The 18,500-nt window shown below is 35.1% G+C and overlaps 2 long non-coding RNA genes across 7 annotated transcripts; one reads left to right on the forward strand and one right to left on the reverse strand.

Annotated features, from left to right (window-relative positions):
• Positions 1 to 11,230: 11,230 nt before the first annotated feature.
• On the forward strand, positions 11,231 to 14,118 carry LOC127119421 (uncharacterized). The gene is made up of 3 exons (XR_007802813.1): positions 11,231 to 11,748; positions 11,893 to 12,035; positions 12,373 to 14,118. It is a non-coding gene; the product is annotated as an uncharacterized LOC127119421 (long non-coding RNA).
• Positions 14,119 to 14,221: 103 nt separating this feature from the next.
• LOC127119420 (uncharacterized) lies at positions 14,222 to 18,094 on the reverse strand. 6 transcript variants are annotated; one of them, XR_007802812.1, is made up of 10 exons: positions 17,613 to 18,094; positions 17,386 to 17,493; positions 17,008 to 17,267; positions 16,833 to 16,938; positions 16,568 to 16,739; positions 16,394 to 16,484; positions 16,187 to 16,294; positions 15,818 to 16,102; positions 15,104 to 15,714; positions 14,222 to 14,923 (listed from the first exon to the last, which is right to left on the reverse strand). It is a non-coding gene; the product is annotated as an uncharacterized LOC127119420 (long non-coding RNA). The 6 variants fall into 6 exon arrangements; XR_007802811.1 differs by having other exon boundaries at positions 15,104 to 15,203; positions 15,292 to 15,714; positions 16,833 to 17,267; XR_007802809.1 differs by having other exon boundaries at positions 15,104 to 15,203; positions 15,565 to 15,714; positions 16,833 to 17,267; positions 17,613 to 18,093.
• Positions 18,095 to 18,500: the final 406 nt, after the last annotated feature.

Below are 18,500 nucleotides of genomic sequence, written 5' to 3' on the forward strand. Positions count from 1 at the left end.
TTCATGGACATACAATATGATATGAGAATTTCACAAAAGATTTGGCAATGTATAGCACATAAAGTCAACAAATGACTAAGCATGGAAGAAAATTCTCAAATAAATTGGAAACAGAACAATTAATTCCCAGAAAATTCATACGCAAACTAGACATGTGATAGATGATTCATGCAAAATTTGAGGTCATTTGGATGTAAGGAAGCATGTGAACAAAAATTGTGAAATTGCATGTCATTCATGTAACACCAAATGCAACACATAACTTCAAAAATTTGTAACTCACAAACCACAAATGGGAAATGCATAAACTCTATATGGAAACAAAGGTCAATGTGTCTAGTTTCACCACAAAAAGTTTCAAGCTCATTGGATTCAACATGAGTATTTCACAATTGAAATGGCAAAGGGTGTCAAATATGCATACATGTCAAGAAAATAATCATCAATTAAAATCCAGCCAATGGAAAATTAATTAAAAATCACAATCAAATACTAGATACTCTCATGGACATGATGCAAAAAAAATCAGAATTTTTGGAGTTGAAATGAATAAAAAATGAATTTGGCAAGTTGAGGAATAAATTGGATGAACATGAGCAAGCAACATGGTTAATGGTCAAACATGTGAGTCAGCGTGGCATAACTGTAATTATTCCTCTCATTAAACCAAACTCTGCGTTTTGAGCACATGAACCAAATAATTTGATTGGTTGGCTGGCAATGAAACAGTACACACGGGCCAATGAGCAAATTTTCTGGGTTTAAGAAAAACCCTAGGGTTTTAACACAGCAAGGCAGCTTCATGGTATCTCCAACATTCATCAATCAATCATCAACATGAACAACACGTATTCAGCATCAAGAAACAAGCACGGCCATGCAACATCATCATCATACAACATTAACCAACAACAAAACAAACATAATCAAGGGAGAATTCTGGGCATGGCATAAGTTTGAACAGCAGCAGCATAAATTCATCATCATCATACATCGAAATTTTCACATGCCCAGAACTTAAAATTAAACATGCTAATATCATCATCAAACATCAAACAACATAAATCCAGCAATGATCTTCACTGAATCAACAAAAAAAATAAGCAAATCGATGGAACAAAGGTTTGAGCATGCAAAATAAAATCCAGATTTCTCCCTCATGTCACAACCATTTCAAGCAAGCTTTAGTTTGTTGGAATCAGCAAGATGTAAACTACCTAAAGCATGGCATCAGTTTGAGAAAAGAGTTGGTCGAAAAACTTACTTAATTTGAAGAAAATCGAAATGCAGTATTATTTGAATGCTACAGCTCGAAACAGGTGGCTCTTGTGCTTTATGTTGATGGATGATGAAGCTATTTCCACTCCAGGATGCACAAGCTAGCTTGAAATGATTTCTGCCATTGAAGGGTGCCTTGAAGAGGCAGTACTCGAATGAGAGTTCCAGTTGGTAATGGATGGTTCAAATAGCCTCTAAATGTTGTCTAGAGCAGGGAGGAACCAAGGGTATTCGAGTTTCTTTGAGACCTTTGAGCAGAAAATCAAGTCGAGCCAATATGCAAGAAAGAGAGAATGTCTGTTTTTTGAACTTGGAGGCTGCTATCTCTAGGGTTGAAAATGCAGAAAAAAGACTTTATATGGTCTGTTTAGTTCTGGTTTAAGGAATGCTAAGCTGGATTATGTTTAATGACATCACTTGCACTTTTGCTAAGTTTGAAAAAGAATGAACATGGAGGTGCAAAGCCTTGGTCGAATTGGGCCTGAAACCAGCTGTACATGACCATCCAAATGCTGTTTGTGGTCTGCTGAAAGAAATGCTACACCTTGCTTTCACTTAATGAAGCTATTTGCAAAAAAATGCCAATTATGCACCTTGGTCCAAAATGATGGTATGGCAATGGTATGAACATGAGTTTAAGCTCTAGACAAGTTACAAATGACATATGAAACAAGTCCCAATTGGCCAAAGTGGGAAAAAATCAAAGAATCAAAAAGTCAACTATGAGTCAAACTTGATTTTTTTAAGTGAAATAGGTCCAAAAATGCCATTTTGATTGGCAAGGTTTTGATGAATGAAATTTATATTTTTGGAAAGAGGAGGAAAAATGTGGTTTGTAGGAAAAAACCCCACCAAATTTGGCCTTATGGTTTGAGAGATATGGCTCTTTGAAGTTCACAAATTTCTGAAATTGAATTGATCATATCTTGACAACCACACATGGGATTTGAGAGTTCTTGGACTTTTTGAAAATGGGAGAGAAAGATCTTCAACTTTCATGTTGGGCAAAAATTCATTTGAAGCTTGTATCATGATGTAAGTTGAGGATCAAGAAGTTTCCATTTTTGGCAGTTGAAATTACAGGTCCACTTTCTATTTCTGGAAATTTTCTGTTTGGCTTGATTTTCTTCCATGATGAGGTTTGGCATGATAGATGAGACTTATATAAGCATGAATGAGCTCCTTCAGATCAATTCTATCCATCAAATCTCTGATTAAATCCACAGTTGACCAAGTTTGACTTTTCTAGGGTTTTGGATGACTGGAGCATTTCTGATGAATTCCAAACCCTAATCCCTTGAGACCTTGACTTCAAATGATGTCCCAAGATATATGAACTCTTGATTATTGATCATGGTGCCCAAGTTCTGCAAGAATGGCCACCATCCATTGCTTTGACTGACTGTTGACTGTCTTTGACCTAATTACTTCATCTGCAATCAACAAGGTTAGACTGACAATATTTTTGTACTTTTTGGGTTAATAAACATATGAAAGCAAAGATATACAAATGCAAAGTATGCTTGGTGATCAAGAAACAAACCACAAGGCAATCTACCCACTAGGAGGGAAGCTAAGGCATGCAATGATCCTTGAAGTTATGATATGAATGATATGGGCCATGAGGGATCTTAGGGCCCAAAATTGGGGTCTTACACCTACACTTGACAATGTTGTTAACCCACTGACAAAGCCTCTTGCGCAGCAGAAGCATGATGGCCATACTAGATCAATGGGCATACGGGGTATGCCTGATTGGCTCTAGTGCTAGTGGGAGATTGTTGGTGTAAGCCCTAGAGGCCAATACTTTTGGTACTTGTATCGAATTATTTATTAATAATAAAAGGCATTTTCTTTATTATGGTTGATTAATAAAGTCCCTAGAATAGATAGTCCGTTTAATGTATTAAGTGTGACTTAATCATGAGAACACATTAAACATAAGGGCACTGTTCTTAAAGTATCCGTAGTCGAGCTTTAATGTGAAGTGGGATAACATTAAAACATTAAGACTATTATGTTTGTAGACTGATGATCACATCTCATGGATCATGGATAAAGAGTTATCAAGTCTTAAACATAGGTATGAATATTAGGAGTAATATTTATACCGGATTGACCCGCTATGAGAATACTATATAGAAAGTTATGCAAAGTGTCATAAGTTATTCTCATGGTGATAATAGTGTATACCACTCTTCGACCTGAAACCACTATGGATCCTAGATGTAGAGTCGAGTGCTTTATTGCTGATCCAACATTGTCCGTAACTGGATAACCATAAAGACAGTTGATGGGTACTCCACGAAGCATGCTGAGGGACATGAGTGTCCTAGATGGAATTTGCCAATCCTGCGTAACAGGATAAATGTCTATGGGCCCAATATTGAACTGGACAAGGGTGACACGGTCTATACCTTGTGTTCAATATAGACATAAGGGCAAAGGGGTAATTATACACATAATTATTATCGCAGGAGGTTTTGTCAGATCACATGACATTTTCGTGACTTGGGTAGCAGTGATGTGTTGCTAGATACCACTCACTATTTATTATGTTAAATGCGTGATTTAATATAATTGCCAACGTCGCGAAAACCTATAGGGTCACACACAAAGGACGGACTGATAAGAGATAGAATAACTAAGGAACACCGTAAGGTACGGTGCACTTAAGTGGGAGACGAAATATGGTAAGGTACCAAATACTTAAGTGATTTTGGGCATATTATAAGATATGGGCCAAAATACACTTAAGTGGGCTTTTTAGCTTGAAGCCCACACAAGTGGTTCTATAAATAGAACCCCTTGGGTAGAAGCATTGTCACTCCAATCCACTCAGACAGAAATTCAAGTAGAGACTTGGAATTTTGTTTCCCTCTTTCTCTCACTCAAAGCCTTCATTCATAACAGCTAGCACTGCGATTGAAGGAATCCGTTCGTGTGGACTGAGTAGAGACGTTGTCATCGTTCAACGTTCGTGATCGCCCCGTGGATCTGTATCAAAGGTTTTGATCATTATCAGAGATCTGCACCAAAGGTTTGAATCGCCACAAGAGGTAACGATTCTATCACTGATCATGCCCATTCGTAAGGATCACTAAATGGAGAAATTTTTAAATTCCGCTGCGCCTTGGATGGCAATTCTCCTACAAACCTATACCAACAAAATGCATCTTCTTTTCGGTAGCCAAACAAATAAGAACTCCATAGTTAAGGAGGTTTGACTTGGAGTAGTATTTGGATGGGTGACCTTCTGGGAAGTTTCCCAGAAAGCATGTGAGTAAGGACAAAGTATGCTGAAAAGACATGTGTTGGTTTGTGGGGCCAGTCGATAATCCTGATATCAGTTTGGGGCGTTACAAATGGTATCAGAGCCAGACCTCTCCCAGTACAATATGGTTATGGATAACCAAGCGGAAGCTGGTGGGCATGTAACACCTGCGGCTGAAGAAGGCGGAGGGTGAATGTAACACTCGAGGCCGAAAAGGGCAGCAAGTGATCGTCGAATTCACATCAAGATAAGAGGGCTCATGAGGTTTTGTAGGGATGAGACTATATGGTAGAAGGAATGCATATAAGGATTGATTGACATTACCTATACTAACAAGATGCATCTTCTTTTTGGTAGCCTAACAAATAAGAACTCCATAGTTAAAAAGGTTTTACTTTGAGTAGTATTTGGATGGGTGAGCTTCTAGGATGTTTCCCATAAAGAGTGTGAGTGAGGACAAAGCATGCTGAAAAGACTCGTGTTGGTTTGTGAGTCAGTTGCTAATCCTGAAAGCAGTCTGGGGAATTACAACATTTATCTCGTGGTACCTTACCTTGACCATCTTCTCACTTTCCTATAGTCAAAACATGATTTTAAGGGTGATGTAGCCCTTTACATGCATTTGCTTGCTTGAAACACCAACTAGTGAACCTTGGAAAGCTCTAAGATCGTATGGATCTAAGAGGAGCCTTTCAAAGGAATCCCAATAGAAAATGTATGTATAAATCCATTGGCCGGTTAACACATGCTCAATCTCCCAATTGTTGCACCCTATGGTTATGACCATAGGATCGTTGTCATGAGGATGGATTTCAACGGCGTCCTTCCCTAAGAAGGTGATATCAAAATTTATGGTTTCTTTTGCACCTATATCAGGGTTGGCAGGTGAACCTTCTATGGTCACGACTTGGCGTGCATATCTCCTACAAGTTGAGAAATTTCTCAACCCCTGCCAAACCCTTATGTTATTGTGTTAAGGGTATGACACACGAGCATGTCCTTATCTCATCTACTTGGCTCCTTTCCCTTCTTAGACCTAGGAATCCCAGCGAGATGCCTCCCTTAAGACCTGGGGCCGATGTTGACTAGTGGGAGTCGCTCTGTGATTGTGGTAGGCACTTGGAACATACTTCTTCTGGTGACCTTGTTGGACGAGACGTTCAATCTTCTTCTTGAGCTAGAAACTATCTTACGTGTGGTTTTCTTTGATCTTATGATATTTACATCACCTGTTGGGCTTGCGTCCCATAATGTCAGACTTGGCGGTCGATGAAGGAGGAATATCATAAGTATGGAAGACTTCGCGCCATATATCCAAGACACGTGTTCAAGGGCGTGAAGTTCTTCCTAGGCCTCTCGCTTCGCTTAAAAGCCGTCATGTTTTAGATAGGAAATGGGTAATGGCTCTTGCATTATTGCGGTGATGAATTAAGACTGTCTAACGTCTGCTCATTGGCGTCCCTAGCCTTTTTTATTTGAGATGTTCTCATGTCCCTTAATGTAACATTCAAAGCACTTCACTAACTCTACCATGGAAGCGAAAGGTCTGTGGGGGGGGGGGGATTGATTAAAAAATTTGGTCCTTAATCTGTTCGAGGTGGATGACTTTGATAGTCGCCTCATTGAACCTTGCAATATACTCTCTTAAGGATTCATAAGGGCCTATACGAATATTAAATAGGTTGGTGATCGATATCTTCTAATGTAAGCTCGCTGAAAATTGGTGGACCAACTTCTTTACCAAGTCTTGATAGCTAGTTACTGATAATCGCGACATACTCAAATACCACCTCATTGTCGTGTCCCTAAAAGTGGTGGAAAGGAGCTTGTACTTCAAAGTGTGTAAGGCTTCGATGATCGCCATTTGTATGCTAATATAGGCGACATGCTTCTAGGGATCGCTTCTTCCTTCAAATTTTTGGAGTGAAGGTGGATTTAAACTTTCTAGTGGCAGGGCCCCCTGAATCTCCTTAGAGAGAGGTTGGGGATCCAAAATTTATGTTTCCTTAATGGGATCTATATCATGTTGGCACTGATGGAAGTTAAGGACATTATCCTCCAAAGTATGGTTGTGGTCATGCAAATTGTCTATAGCAGCGTACATCTCTAATATGGTATCACGGTCGCCTCCTGAGTTGTTGCCAACCGACGCGCTGGTCATCTGTTCACCAAATTGGAGACAATTAAGGAAGTAAACTATGAGTTAGTCGTTGATTACGAATGTGGCTCTGGTCAGTTTTACTAGGGCCGCATAAAAGGCGCCAATTGTACTTGTTAAAAAAAGTATAATGAGGGGGTAGCCTTGTTTCTGTAGTGTTGTATGTGGTTTTAGGGGATGAGATGTGTTAAGAGATCGCCTTCCAAGAGAGTACGAAGAGCTCTTGTGTTCCTTTTTGGGAGAATATTGTGATACATTTTACCCTTTCCCTACTTGAGTATATATAGGGAATCTCTTGGGTATGGATCAGGGATCAAGAGGATAATTTCATCTTCTTTCAACTTAAGCCAGAAGAGTGGGAAAACTAGACTCCTTCGTGGATCATGGAGAGGTAACTATTACCTCTTCCTTGACTAGATTTATGTGTGTCACATACTCCTCTAGTTGAATCAGTATTGGTGTGGGGAAGTTAAGCCCAGACCCTAATGCGACGACCAAGTGTGGGCATCTAGGAAAAATATTTGGTATGGGTGACCTGCAATATGATGTTTGGGTACTCGCCTAGTATTGGTGTAATTGTCTTGAGTCTTGACTTATATCCGTTGAACTATTCCTCTCAGGGTATAGTAAAAGTGACCCGGTCCATATACACTTAACAAGAAATTTAGAAAATTGATAATTCAAAAGATGATTTAGAAAATTGAAAATATCACGAAATTTAATATCGTTAAAATTATTAATGTTTTGTAAAAATAAATTAATTATTTTATAAAAAAACAAATTAACTAATATGAGTTATATAGAAAGGGACTAGTTTCATGCAATATTTTAAAAACCGGCTCGAGTCAATTACACCGAGAACCAAATGATAGAGCACTCTGGTAAGATTGTAGGATCTTAGTTGCAATTAATCTGGTTAAAATCGGTTTATTGCAATTAATCTGGTTAAAATCGGTATAAACCAATGTATTTTTTTAATTGACTGATTGATTTTTTTTTATATTTAGTTTTTCAATTCGTCAAAATAATGGTGGTCGTTTGGTGAGAGAGTAAAAAAAAAAGTTAAGATTGAAAGAAATGATTTTTTCCTCCATCATGTTTAGAAAATTTTTTAAAACCTCGAATTATATTGTTATAATTTATTTGAATTTGTGTTTTTTTTGTTCAGTTTAGATTTTTTTTTAAATTATATACATCTTGATTTTTAAAAATATTTGACTATGTTATGTTCGGAAGTTAAACTTTATACAAGATTATTATTCAACTTATTTATATCAATAAGTTCATAAATAATTTTAATTGATTTTATAATTATGAAACTTGTGTCAACAAATTTATTTCATAAATATTTTTTATTTTTAATTTGTATTAACAGTCATAGGGTTTAGTAATCAACTAATTTGACGAGTAATCTAATAGTTTGACTGTATCAACTATTGGTGTTATTTTAAAACATTGGTTTGATTTGTTCTAAGAAACTTATATTTAACTTCCTTGACCTTTAAGTCAAATCAAATTTGGACAATTAAGAATTTACATTAATAAGGTCAATAAGTTAGGCTACATGCAAAGTGGATATCATAATCACATATACAGAGATATTCAAACGTTGAATTTGATATGAAATTTGGTAGAAAATATCCAATACTTCCAAACTAATAACTGGACCCATTAACAAGTTGTAAAAAGCTTTCCAGCACATAAGAATAATGATCCAGATATTTTGGCTGGTTTTGGTAAGATAAAGCCAGATGATTCCACCAAAAAGGGTAAAATATGCAAGTTGGGAAATTTCTTATCTCTTACTTTTTTGGTGAAATATGGAAGCTACTAATTAAAGATAATCATTTCAAATGGAAAACGGGTATGTTTGGTGTATGATATATCTTTCAAGAATGTTTTTATATTGACTTATGATGTATGTACATCTTGTCATGGACCTAGAGATAAAAAGCTTATTATTTAGGTTTTGCCACTTGATCAATAGTAGCCAATTTGTATTTGTTATTGTGATCTAAACATCAAGTAGGCTTTTCTTTTACACAAAACTAGGACAATATTATATTTATATTTTTAAATATAATATAAAGTATAAAAGAAGGGGCAACTAAAGGGGATTAATATATATGAGCCCATTTGTTTATATTTTTTTTAAATGATTTTTATAGTGTAATATAATTTTGTGTAAAAATTATTTATAAAAATTTTTTTATAAAAAATTTAAATAAAAATTAAATTTGAATAGTTATTCTTAAAATATTATTTTAAGTATTTTATTATTTTATAAAAGAAAACTGGATATTAAATTTTTAAAAAATTATTTAATTTTGAAACTTTTTAACTCAAATGCCATAAATCTGAAATTAAAATCCCAAAATAGCTTAGTTTGAAATTTATTTTCAAATCTATCACCTTTTTTATTTTATAGTGGAATCTTTTATTTTTTTTACCTCCTCCATCTAGAATGGCGGACACGTCCTCCGTCCTGGATGGAGATCCTTTTTTTCGTTTTAATATTTTTGATATACTTTAAATTAATTTAAAATATCTTTTAAATATATAAATTAATTAAAAATTATTTTATAATATAATATTAATTTAAATATTTTTTATTTTAAAATATTTTATAATTAATAGTCTTTAAAAAAATAAAATGTTTTTTAATATAATGTATTAGTTTTTGAAACCACCATCTATCTATCAGTCCATAACTTCAACCATTCCTCCACCTTTAACACTTCACCTTTAATAGAATCATTAAGTCGTGGTCACCGAGTTCGAGTTCGTGTAAAATGTGAAACTGGTAGTCATTTTGTCAATAAAGATTTTCATCAACGTAAAAATTAATTTCTTATAAAATGTGAAACTGGTAATTATTTAAATTAATATTATATATTTAAATAATTTTGAATAATTTATATATTAAAAAAACTATTTTAAATTAATTTAAAATAAATAAAAAATATTAAAATAAAATAAATAAATAAAAAAGAAGCCTCCTTCCAGGATGGAGGATCCCAACTAAGGTTCTGAGGCGTCCGTCGTATAAGATGGAGGAGGTAAAAAAAATGTTAAAAAATCTCACTACAAGACAAAAAAATGTGGTAAATTGAAAAATAAATTTCAGACGGTGGCATTTGGAGACTTTGATTTCAAATTTGTGGCATTTGAGTCAAAAAAAATCTAATTTTGAAACTATTTCAAATAGTTTTTCATAAAAAAATAATTTGAAATATAGTTTTTTTTAAATTACGATTTCGACTATGTTTTGATCTTCAATAATGTATAATTATGTTATAGGATGTCAAACTTTAGTTTTTTAATTTAAAATATATATATATATATATATATATATATATATATATATATATATATATATATATATATATATATATATATATATATATATATATATATATATAAAATAGTTTAAAAACAATTTTATAAAATTTATTTAAAAAAAAAAAATCATTTTTTAAAGCTGAAACAAACCAGCCCATAATATACCGAACTGACACATTCTAAAAACTAAAGTATTACAACAAAAATATTTTGTTTACATAAATAAACAAGTTTTTTAATTTTAATACCAAATTAATCATAATTTTCACATAATTCTCAACATAACAATGTTTCAAATAAAAAGTGGATTAACGAGGAGACGTCAATTAAATTAGCGTTTCATATATTTTTTATTTTTTTTAGCTACGATGATACTTACGAATTTACATATGAATTTTTCTATGAAATATTTAACTTTTTGTCAGCACGTAAATTCGTAAGTAAATCTTCAGAGAAATAAATCCGCATAAAAATCTACAAGTCATTGAAAAAAATATTAACATCTCCTCTTTAGTCTATTTTTTTAAAAAACATAGTTATATTGAGAATTATGTGGAAAGGTTGGTTAATTTGGTATTAAAATTGAAAAACTTAGTTATTTAAGTAAAATTTTCACAAAAATAACTCCAAAAAATTCTAATAAAATAGCTAAAAAAATCAAGTATTAGAAAAGAGGAAAAACCAAAGCAATAAAACTGTATCTCCTATTAAGAGAACACGGGTTAGATCTTGTGATTTAGGTTGCAAGAAGAAGAAAAAAATTATAAAATCAAATTTTTGATCTTTCATCAAGAAACAACCTCAATAACATTTCACTTTAAATAGTTAAGATTTTTAGGATTAATGGGGCAATGTCTCTTTTGATAAGATAAAATCCAATGCTAAAAAATATAATAAAGTAAAGATAATTGTTAGGGAACCTCATTAATACTGATAAAAAAATTTATACGAATCAAACCTTTTAATTTTTTTTTTTTGTTTTAAAAATTGGTCTGTTAACAATACCTAAAGGCCCATAAAGAACCTTGTCCTCAAAGGTCATGGTAACCTTGCCACTTGGCATGATGTGGTTGGTCAAAGATGAGGGAAGCTTGTCACAGAGTGGGTTCGCAATCAAAACCAGATTTGAAATGAACGGATTTGGAATTGAATTGAATTGAACTTTAGTTAAGTGGGAGGGGAACACGGCCAATAATTGGTGGAGAGTGAAAAGAAAAAATGGGATCTAATGTAATTGGACTTCTATAAATAAGAAGAGATAGTTTTGGAGAATTTTTTTATCATGTGGATTAGAATAATTAGGACAGTGTGTAATGGGTGGTAGAGTTGTGAGAAATCGTGAGCATTGTTGCGGCTGCATGTGGAAGTTGGGATATGATTTGTAACGGTGGTGGAGACTAGTGAGACAATGATGGGGATCAACATAGTTTGTTAATTTGGGGTTGGGATTTGACTTAAAGGATTGTATTTGAAGGGAAGTTTTAGATGGAGTTTTGTTGGATGGAGTGTAGGAAAAGGAGACAAAAGGGCATCTCCTTCAGGAGTGATGGGAATGGTGCAGACATATGGAGTGTAGATAAATCGATGTTGGTTCTTCTCAATAATGAAATATATCTACAGGGTGGATTTAGTGAAGGGACTGAAAAAACGTTTGGAAAGTTTTTAAGAGACTCTCATGTGCGACTATTTTCTATTGGTATGGTTGTAACCGGAGAAGAACTAAGTATTCAACTTCAAAGGAAAAATCCAATATTTTTCTTATTAGATTGAGTGTTAATTTGTTGTCTGCTTTTTGTTAAGTTTTTCTCTAAAATATTAAAACTTCTTCTCTATATTTCAGAATTATATCTAGAGAATCCATTGACGCAGATAGGAAAATAAGTTCTCAAATGGTTGGTGGAGGAATACAATATATATGGACGAATGGAAGGAACTGTTGTGTCAAAACTCAACCAAGTGTAAGAACTTGCAAAAACGTTTGAGGTAAGTTCCACATATAGTGGGTTTAACGCTAGAGGGGCTTGCAAATCGTGTTTTATGATATTCATGAAAGAGATCCTTTTGAAGGTCCTTGGAATCTATTACAAATAATTTATCTTTAAAGTACTATAATCTTTTTGGAAAATTCTACAAATTATGTTCATTATTATTGTGCTTTTTTCCATATACTAAATTTTTAATTAAGTTTGATTCTACAACTATCCTTGAGTTTTAATGACAATAAAATATAGAGAACAATTTTATACTCTGACTATTGTTGTTAAATGCGCAAATAAAATAAAATAGATTCAGATTCTGAAAAATTCAAACCTGAATGCAGACCAAGTTTGAAGGAAGCTAAAAGCATATTTTAAAGTGAATACACACTATGGACAAAAGGAAAAATACAAAGGCGTGGTTAAAGAAAACTCAAAGCTTCAGGATCATCAAAGTCAACATTCCGGAATTAATCAGAACAGTTTTGATAAAAGAGTCTGATAGATCAAGCCTCCGAACTCTACTCAAAGGTGGGGGAAAATTTTTAAATCCAGAAACCCAATTTAACACCCCCCCTTTCTTATGTTTCTTGTACCTTCAATTGGTATCAAAGCCTAGTTCTGGTATTGACTTGTTATGTCAGACACTTAAAGAAAAAGATTCATTTTCTTGAAACACAAATGGCTACATACTTCCTTTGGACGCCAACAATGAAAGACTTAAAAGAAGTAAGATGAATAAGCATCAAAGAAAGGGTGACAAAATCTTTGATCCAAAAAAAAATTCTCTTTGCTATCTCATATTCAGTATAAAAAGATTGCAAATAGAGACTCTTCAAAATCTATATTTGATTCTTTTTGTATGACTATTGAAGGAAATGAGCAAGTTAAGGATTCAAAGGCTTTGGCTTTAATCCAAAATCTTGTGAATAAGTTTCTAATGAAGAAGATGAGATTTCTCTTCACTCTAGAAGAGTAAATCATCTATGGTGAAAGAAACTGAAGATGTTTAGTGCCAAAAAAGATTTCATATGCTTTACCCTCAAGTTGCCAGGCCACTTCAGAAATGAAGGTCCCAAACTGAAAAAAGAAAATCCTAATGAAAAGGTTCTTCATTGATACAAAGAAGTTCCTGATGACTATATGGGACGACTCTAAGGCCTCTGAGGATGATTATAAAGAAAAACAAGTTGATGTGTGTCATACCCCGATTTTGGTCCTGAATTTTTTATGTTTTCACTTTTGTTTAGCACGCTTAACCTGCACGGACCAAAGCCAAAAAAAAACCAAGCATAAGGTTGATATTGACACAGTGGAGAAGTTTCAGACTTTAAGGAAACAGGAGCAGAAATATTTTGAAGACATGGTTCAACAATGCAAGGATGTAGGCGCAACCCTTGTTATTTGCCAAAGGGGTTTTGATGATGAAGCAAATCATCTCTTGATGCATAGGAACTTGCCAGCTGTTAGGTGGGTTGGTGGTGTTGAGTTGGAATTGATTGCCATAGCAACAAGTGTAAGAATGGTTTCCAGGTTCCAGGAATTAACTGCAGAAAAGTTAGGAAAGGTTGGTATCGGCAGAGAGAAAGCATTTGGAACAGCTAAAGACCAGATGTTATACATTGAGCATTGTGCTAATTCAAGGGCCGTGTTGTTGTGATTTCTATATATTTCAAGGATGTTTCTTTCAGAAGGTCACAAGCATCAAGTTGTTTTCAGTTTTTGGTTTTGTTTCTATTTAGTGCTTATTGCTGCACAGGATAATATCACTGACCATACCGAAGTTGAAGCATTAAAAGTCATAAAAGAAAGGTTGATTGATCCTAATGGAAATTTGAGCAATTGGATACGCGGAGACCCATGTACATCTCGCTGGACAGGAGTTTTATGTTTCAATGAAAATATTAATTGATGGCTATTTACACGTTCAAGAATTGCAACTAATGAATTTGAGCTTGTCCGGAAATTTGGTACCAGAAATTGGCAGCTTAGCTTATATGGAAAGATTGAACTTCATGTGGAACAAAATAATTGGGAGTATTCCAAAGGAAATTGGCAATATCAAATCTCTAGTCCTCCTGCTATTAAATGGAAATCTATTAACAGGTTCACCGCCAGATGAACTTGGCTTTCTCCCGATCATATATCAGGACCTCTACCAGCATCATTTGCAAACCTGAACAACACAAGCAATAACATTCAAGGGTTGTTCATATTCCTGTCAGAAGTCTGCATAATCCATTACTACATTTGTTCCAAGTTACATCAAGGATCCAAATTTTGTGTATTCTTATTACATATAATAAGCATTACATTACATCATCAAACATTTACCGCCTAGGTATACTCCTTTTTGAGTTACTAGTTCATTTTGACTCTAAAAAAGGCACATACTGCAACAAATCTCTTGTCTTCCATAGCTAAAATAGATAGCTGCTACTATCCTGAGACATTACATCAAATGCACATTGTGAATGCTGGTACTGGCTTTAAGAGGATGCTTTGGCCTGCTGCACAGAAATTTCTTGATCCCAAAACTACTGCAAAGATACAGATTCCTGAATCTAAGTCTCTATATAAATTACAGGAAGTCATCGACTCTAGTCAGTTGCCGAATTTTCTAGGTGGTTCGTGTACATGTTCCCGTGATGGTGGGTGTCTTAGGACTAACAAGGGTCCATGGAATGATCATAATATCATGAAGCTTGTACGTAAATGCGGAGGGAACTTTTGTGAGGCAAATCACCAGGGCGTCCAATGAACGGCACAATTTTGACTCCTTTCAGTTACAATCATTAAAGGAGCGACGCAGTGGCTCATCAACAGCAGAATCAGGGTCTGATTTTTTTATGATTACTCACCCCATACCAGACAACCGAGCGGCATCCTGCAGACCTGAAGAAACAGAAAAATGGACAGCAAAACATCATAAACATAAACGTAATCTTTCTCTAGAGAAGACTTTGAATGTTTCTACAACCTCAACTGCCCCACAAGTTGAGAATCACACAGTGGCTTATGTTAATGTATCTACTGGCATTGCTACTGCTTCGAATGAAGTTAGTTCAGCCTTACCCGTTAATTCAACTTCGATGGTTGAGTCGTCTGTAAACCAGAAGAGGAACAATTTCAAGATTAAGCAAACATGACTTTACCACCAAGCAGCAGCAACAGCCTGCAAAACCAGTCGAAACAAACCACAGACAGTTAGAGGAACTGAGTTTACTGCTGCAGAAAAATGGAAGCTTGAGCGCGGTAGAAACATTAGCGTCTACTGCTATTTGTGGAGTTATCTACTCAATTATAGGTGGCCAGCCTTTGTTGATTTTAGGAGTTGCGGAACCTGCTGTTATAATGTATACTCATCTCTACAATTTCTGCAAAAATACACCTGATTTGGGGGCTGAGCTCTTTCTAGCTTGGGCTGGTTGGGTTTGTTTTTGGGACGGCGTTCATGTTAATTTTGCTTGCAGTTTTTAATACTTGCGATATTATCACTAGATTTACAAGATTTGCAGGGGATTTATTTGGCATACTTATCACTGTTCTTTTCTTTCAAGAGGCTATAAAAGGACTGATAGGTGAGTTCAGCAATCGCAAGGTTGAAGATCCTTCCTCGGTGCAAATTCAATGGCAGTATACAAATGGATTACTTGCAGTCATTTTCTCTCTAGAACTAGATCATCCTGCACATTAGCCAAACAAAAACCCTGCATATTAAGTAAAGATCATTCATTGCAATACATTTTGATTATCAAGCATGAACAATTAACAACAACAAAATCTTACCATGGAAGCTTTTTTTTCTTCCTCTTGTTCATCTCTTCTCTCTTAATTTCATGTTCTGGATCTTTGGTGGTTTTTTTTCCTATCATGAGAGAGGAGACACTTGGAAAGCATTTCTTCAGCCGAGCAAAGTTTCATCGTCTCAGATTCGAGTTTTCGTAACAGATCATAGGATTTTGAGTACTCTTACCAACTCAAACATGTTAGTGGATCTATACTTAAGCAAAAGCCGAGTTGAAAATTTCATTACTTCAAAACCTTCAGCGACTTCTGAGCTAAAAGCTCCACCTGTAAATTTTTTCTTCCACGTTCAAACATCAAAAGCATCATTGTTGGCTGTGGAAGTGAGTGTTTACTCCAAAATAAGTATACCTTGTAGTTTAGCTTCAGTCAGTCATTTCGGGGTGAAATAGTCCGGAATCGCTCAATCTGTTGAAGAGACTCCGTCTCCTAAAGATGTAGAGAATGACCATAGTTCACCTACGGTGCAAAGATGGCATGGACAATCTCAAAACGATAAATCTCTTTCAGATAATCCAAGCTTAATTCACATGGAAAGGGACTCGAATTCTCATATACCAGGAAAAGATTTCAGAATGCTCTGTAGAGAATTCCAATTCATCATTAACTATAGAGAGTGCGCCCATTGTTGTTTCTGGTGAGAAATGTGCTACAAACAAGGATAAACTCATTAATGACACTTTCATTGTTTCACTAAAAGTATGTTCAAAGTCACAGTATAACCTTACGCACCAGTGTTACCTGCTATTGCATCTGGACGTGTTCCCATATCTTCCCCAAGTGGAACCATTGCAGCATCCAACACCACATACACTGGTGGTTGTTGACTGCCAGACTCGTGCCTCCTCCGCACATGCTGTCGAGCTCTTTGGAAAATCAAGCAGCACGTGACATGGATACAAAACTGTCAACAGAGAAAAAGTTATTGTGGCATCACTATGTTCTTTCTATTCAGAGAATGATTAATACCTTTTCATTGAAGTTTTACTCTTTTTACCTGAACATACTTGGCGAGCCTGTTTGTTAATAACCCTCTCTTGTTCCTCGTCAACGGCGAAACCCTCTTCACCCATCTGCTCATGCTCTTAGTAGCAGGAAAGGGACTGCTGGTGAAATTGATGGTGTCACTTCAAATGGTACACATTCAAATATATTGAAGACCCTTAAAGTACCTAAGCAAAATCAAATGGAAATCGACATCCAGAATCCCAGTCATAGCTCTGATGTCGTCGTTACACTTGCAGCAAACAATCCAATAATAGAACCAATGCATCTATGAACCAATTCACCTGTTACCAAAATACAACAAACCAACTCCATGGTTATAGACCAAAATGCTCATGGGAACATGGTAACCTGCAGTGAACATACACAGACTCAACATCACTGAGAGATGAATTTCCTATGTCCAAGAATGCTCCATTTTTTTTCACTGCGGTAAAACAAAAAAAAACACAAGTTAATTAGCCAACAGTAAAATTCAAATTTCAGAAATTACCCAAAACAGAGTTAAGACAGAAATGAAGAAGAAAAAGTGTGGTTCAGATTACCTTTCTCAAGTCCAATCATCAAAATAGGCACTCCAACTCTGAGCACCAAAAAAGCACTTCTGAATTTTTTGCTTCTTTGAGCTTCTGAGTACCAATTGAAACCCTAACCTGTGGGCATAAAAGGAGAAGGAGAGAAATCAGAGAGAAAAAAATTTGAGGAGGCGGAGAGGAAAAACGGCAAAGAGATTTTCAAATACAAAAACCCTAAATCCCAAATCGAAAGATACCTGGATCGGAGAGGCGAAAGAGTGAAGTTTTGGCTTCATCGTTCATCGTCACTACCAAATCGCTATCGGAGGTAAACTTCAGGTTCCTTTAAGCTGTGGGTTTTATGCATTAGGGAATGGGGTTGAGGGCGAGAGAGATACGTTGAGTCGAGATAGAGAGAGCGCGAGTGAGAGGGTTTTGGGCGATTGTGTGAGGGATTGTGAAGGATGAGCGAAGGTTGACGGTGAAGGTTGGGGACGCGAGAGCAGAGGGAGTTTTCTTTGAGTTCGAGTGAGAGAGGGTTCGCTGGTGAGCAATTTTGAGAGAGAGAGGTTTGGATACATGAGAGAGCGATTGAGCGGGATTGAGTGAGAACTTTGGATTGAGATGGAGAGAACTCAGAGGCAACGAAGGGTTACTGTTCCCGTTTTTTCTCTTTTTTTGTTGAACTTTTCTACTTGTTTCTTTATATGTCGCTAGCATAATAGACTTTGGGAAAACATTAAAAAAAAAACACGTTTAAAATTCCTAAGTAGTTAATAAATATTTCCTTTTTTCAATTCATATTCCCTTGAAAAACCCAACAGCCAAGCGGCTGGGTTTAACTACCGGTAGTCCAACAGACTCTTTTTTATTTATTTATTTTATTTTAGTTTTTTATTCTAATGTTTAATCTATTTTGATTTATATATTTAAATTAGCATTAAGATGATAACTAGTGATAAATGGCCTAGTGGAGAGAGGGTAGTTTTATAATATTAAGTGGAGAGGGTTCAATACTCATATGTAGTACTTTTTGTTTCTTATTTTATTTTATCTTCTTTTAACATTTTTTATTTTAGTATTTTGTTAATATCTTTTTTTTGTTATGTTTATGCTTCATTATTTTTCATAGTTTCATTATCATA

Source organism: Lathyrus oleraceus, chromosome 2 (assembly GCF_024323335.1).
Source record: "Lathyrus oleraceus cultivar Zhongwan6 chromosome 2, CAAS_Psat_ZW6_1.0, whole genome shotgun sequence".
In the NCBI taxonomy this organism is placed as follows: Eukaryota; Viridiplantae; Streptophyta; class Magnoliopsida; order Fabales; family Fabaceae; genus Lathyrus; species Lathyrus oleraceus.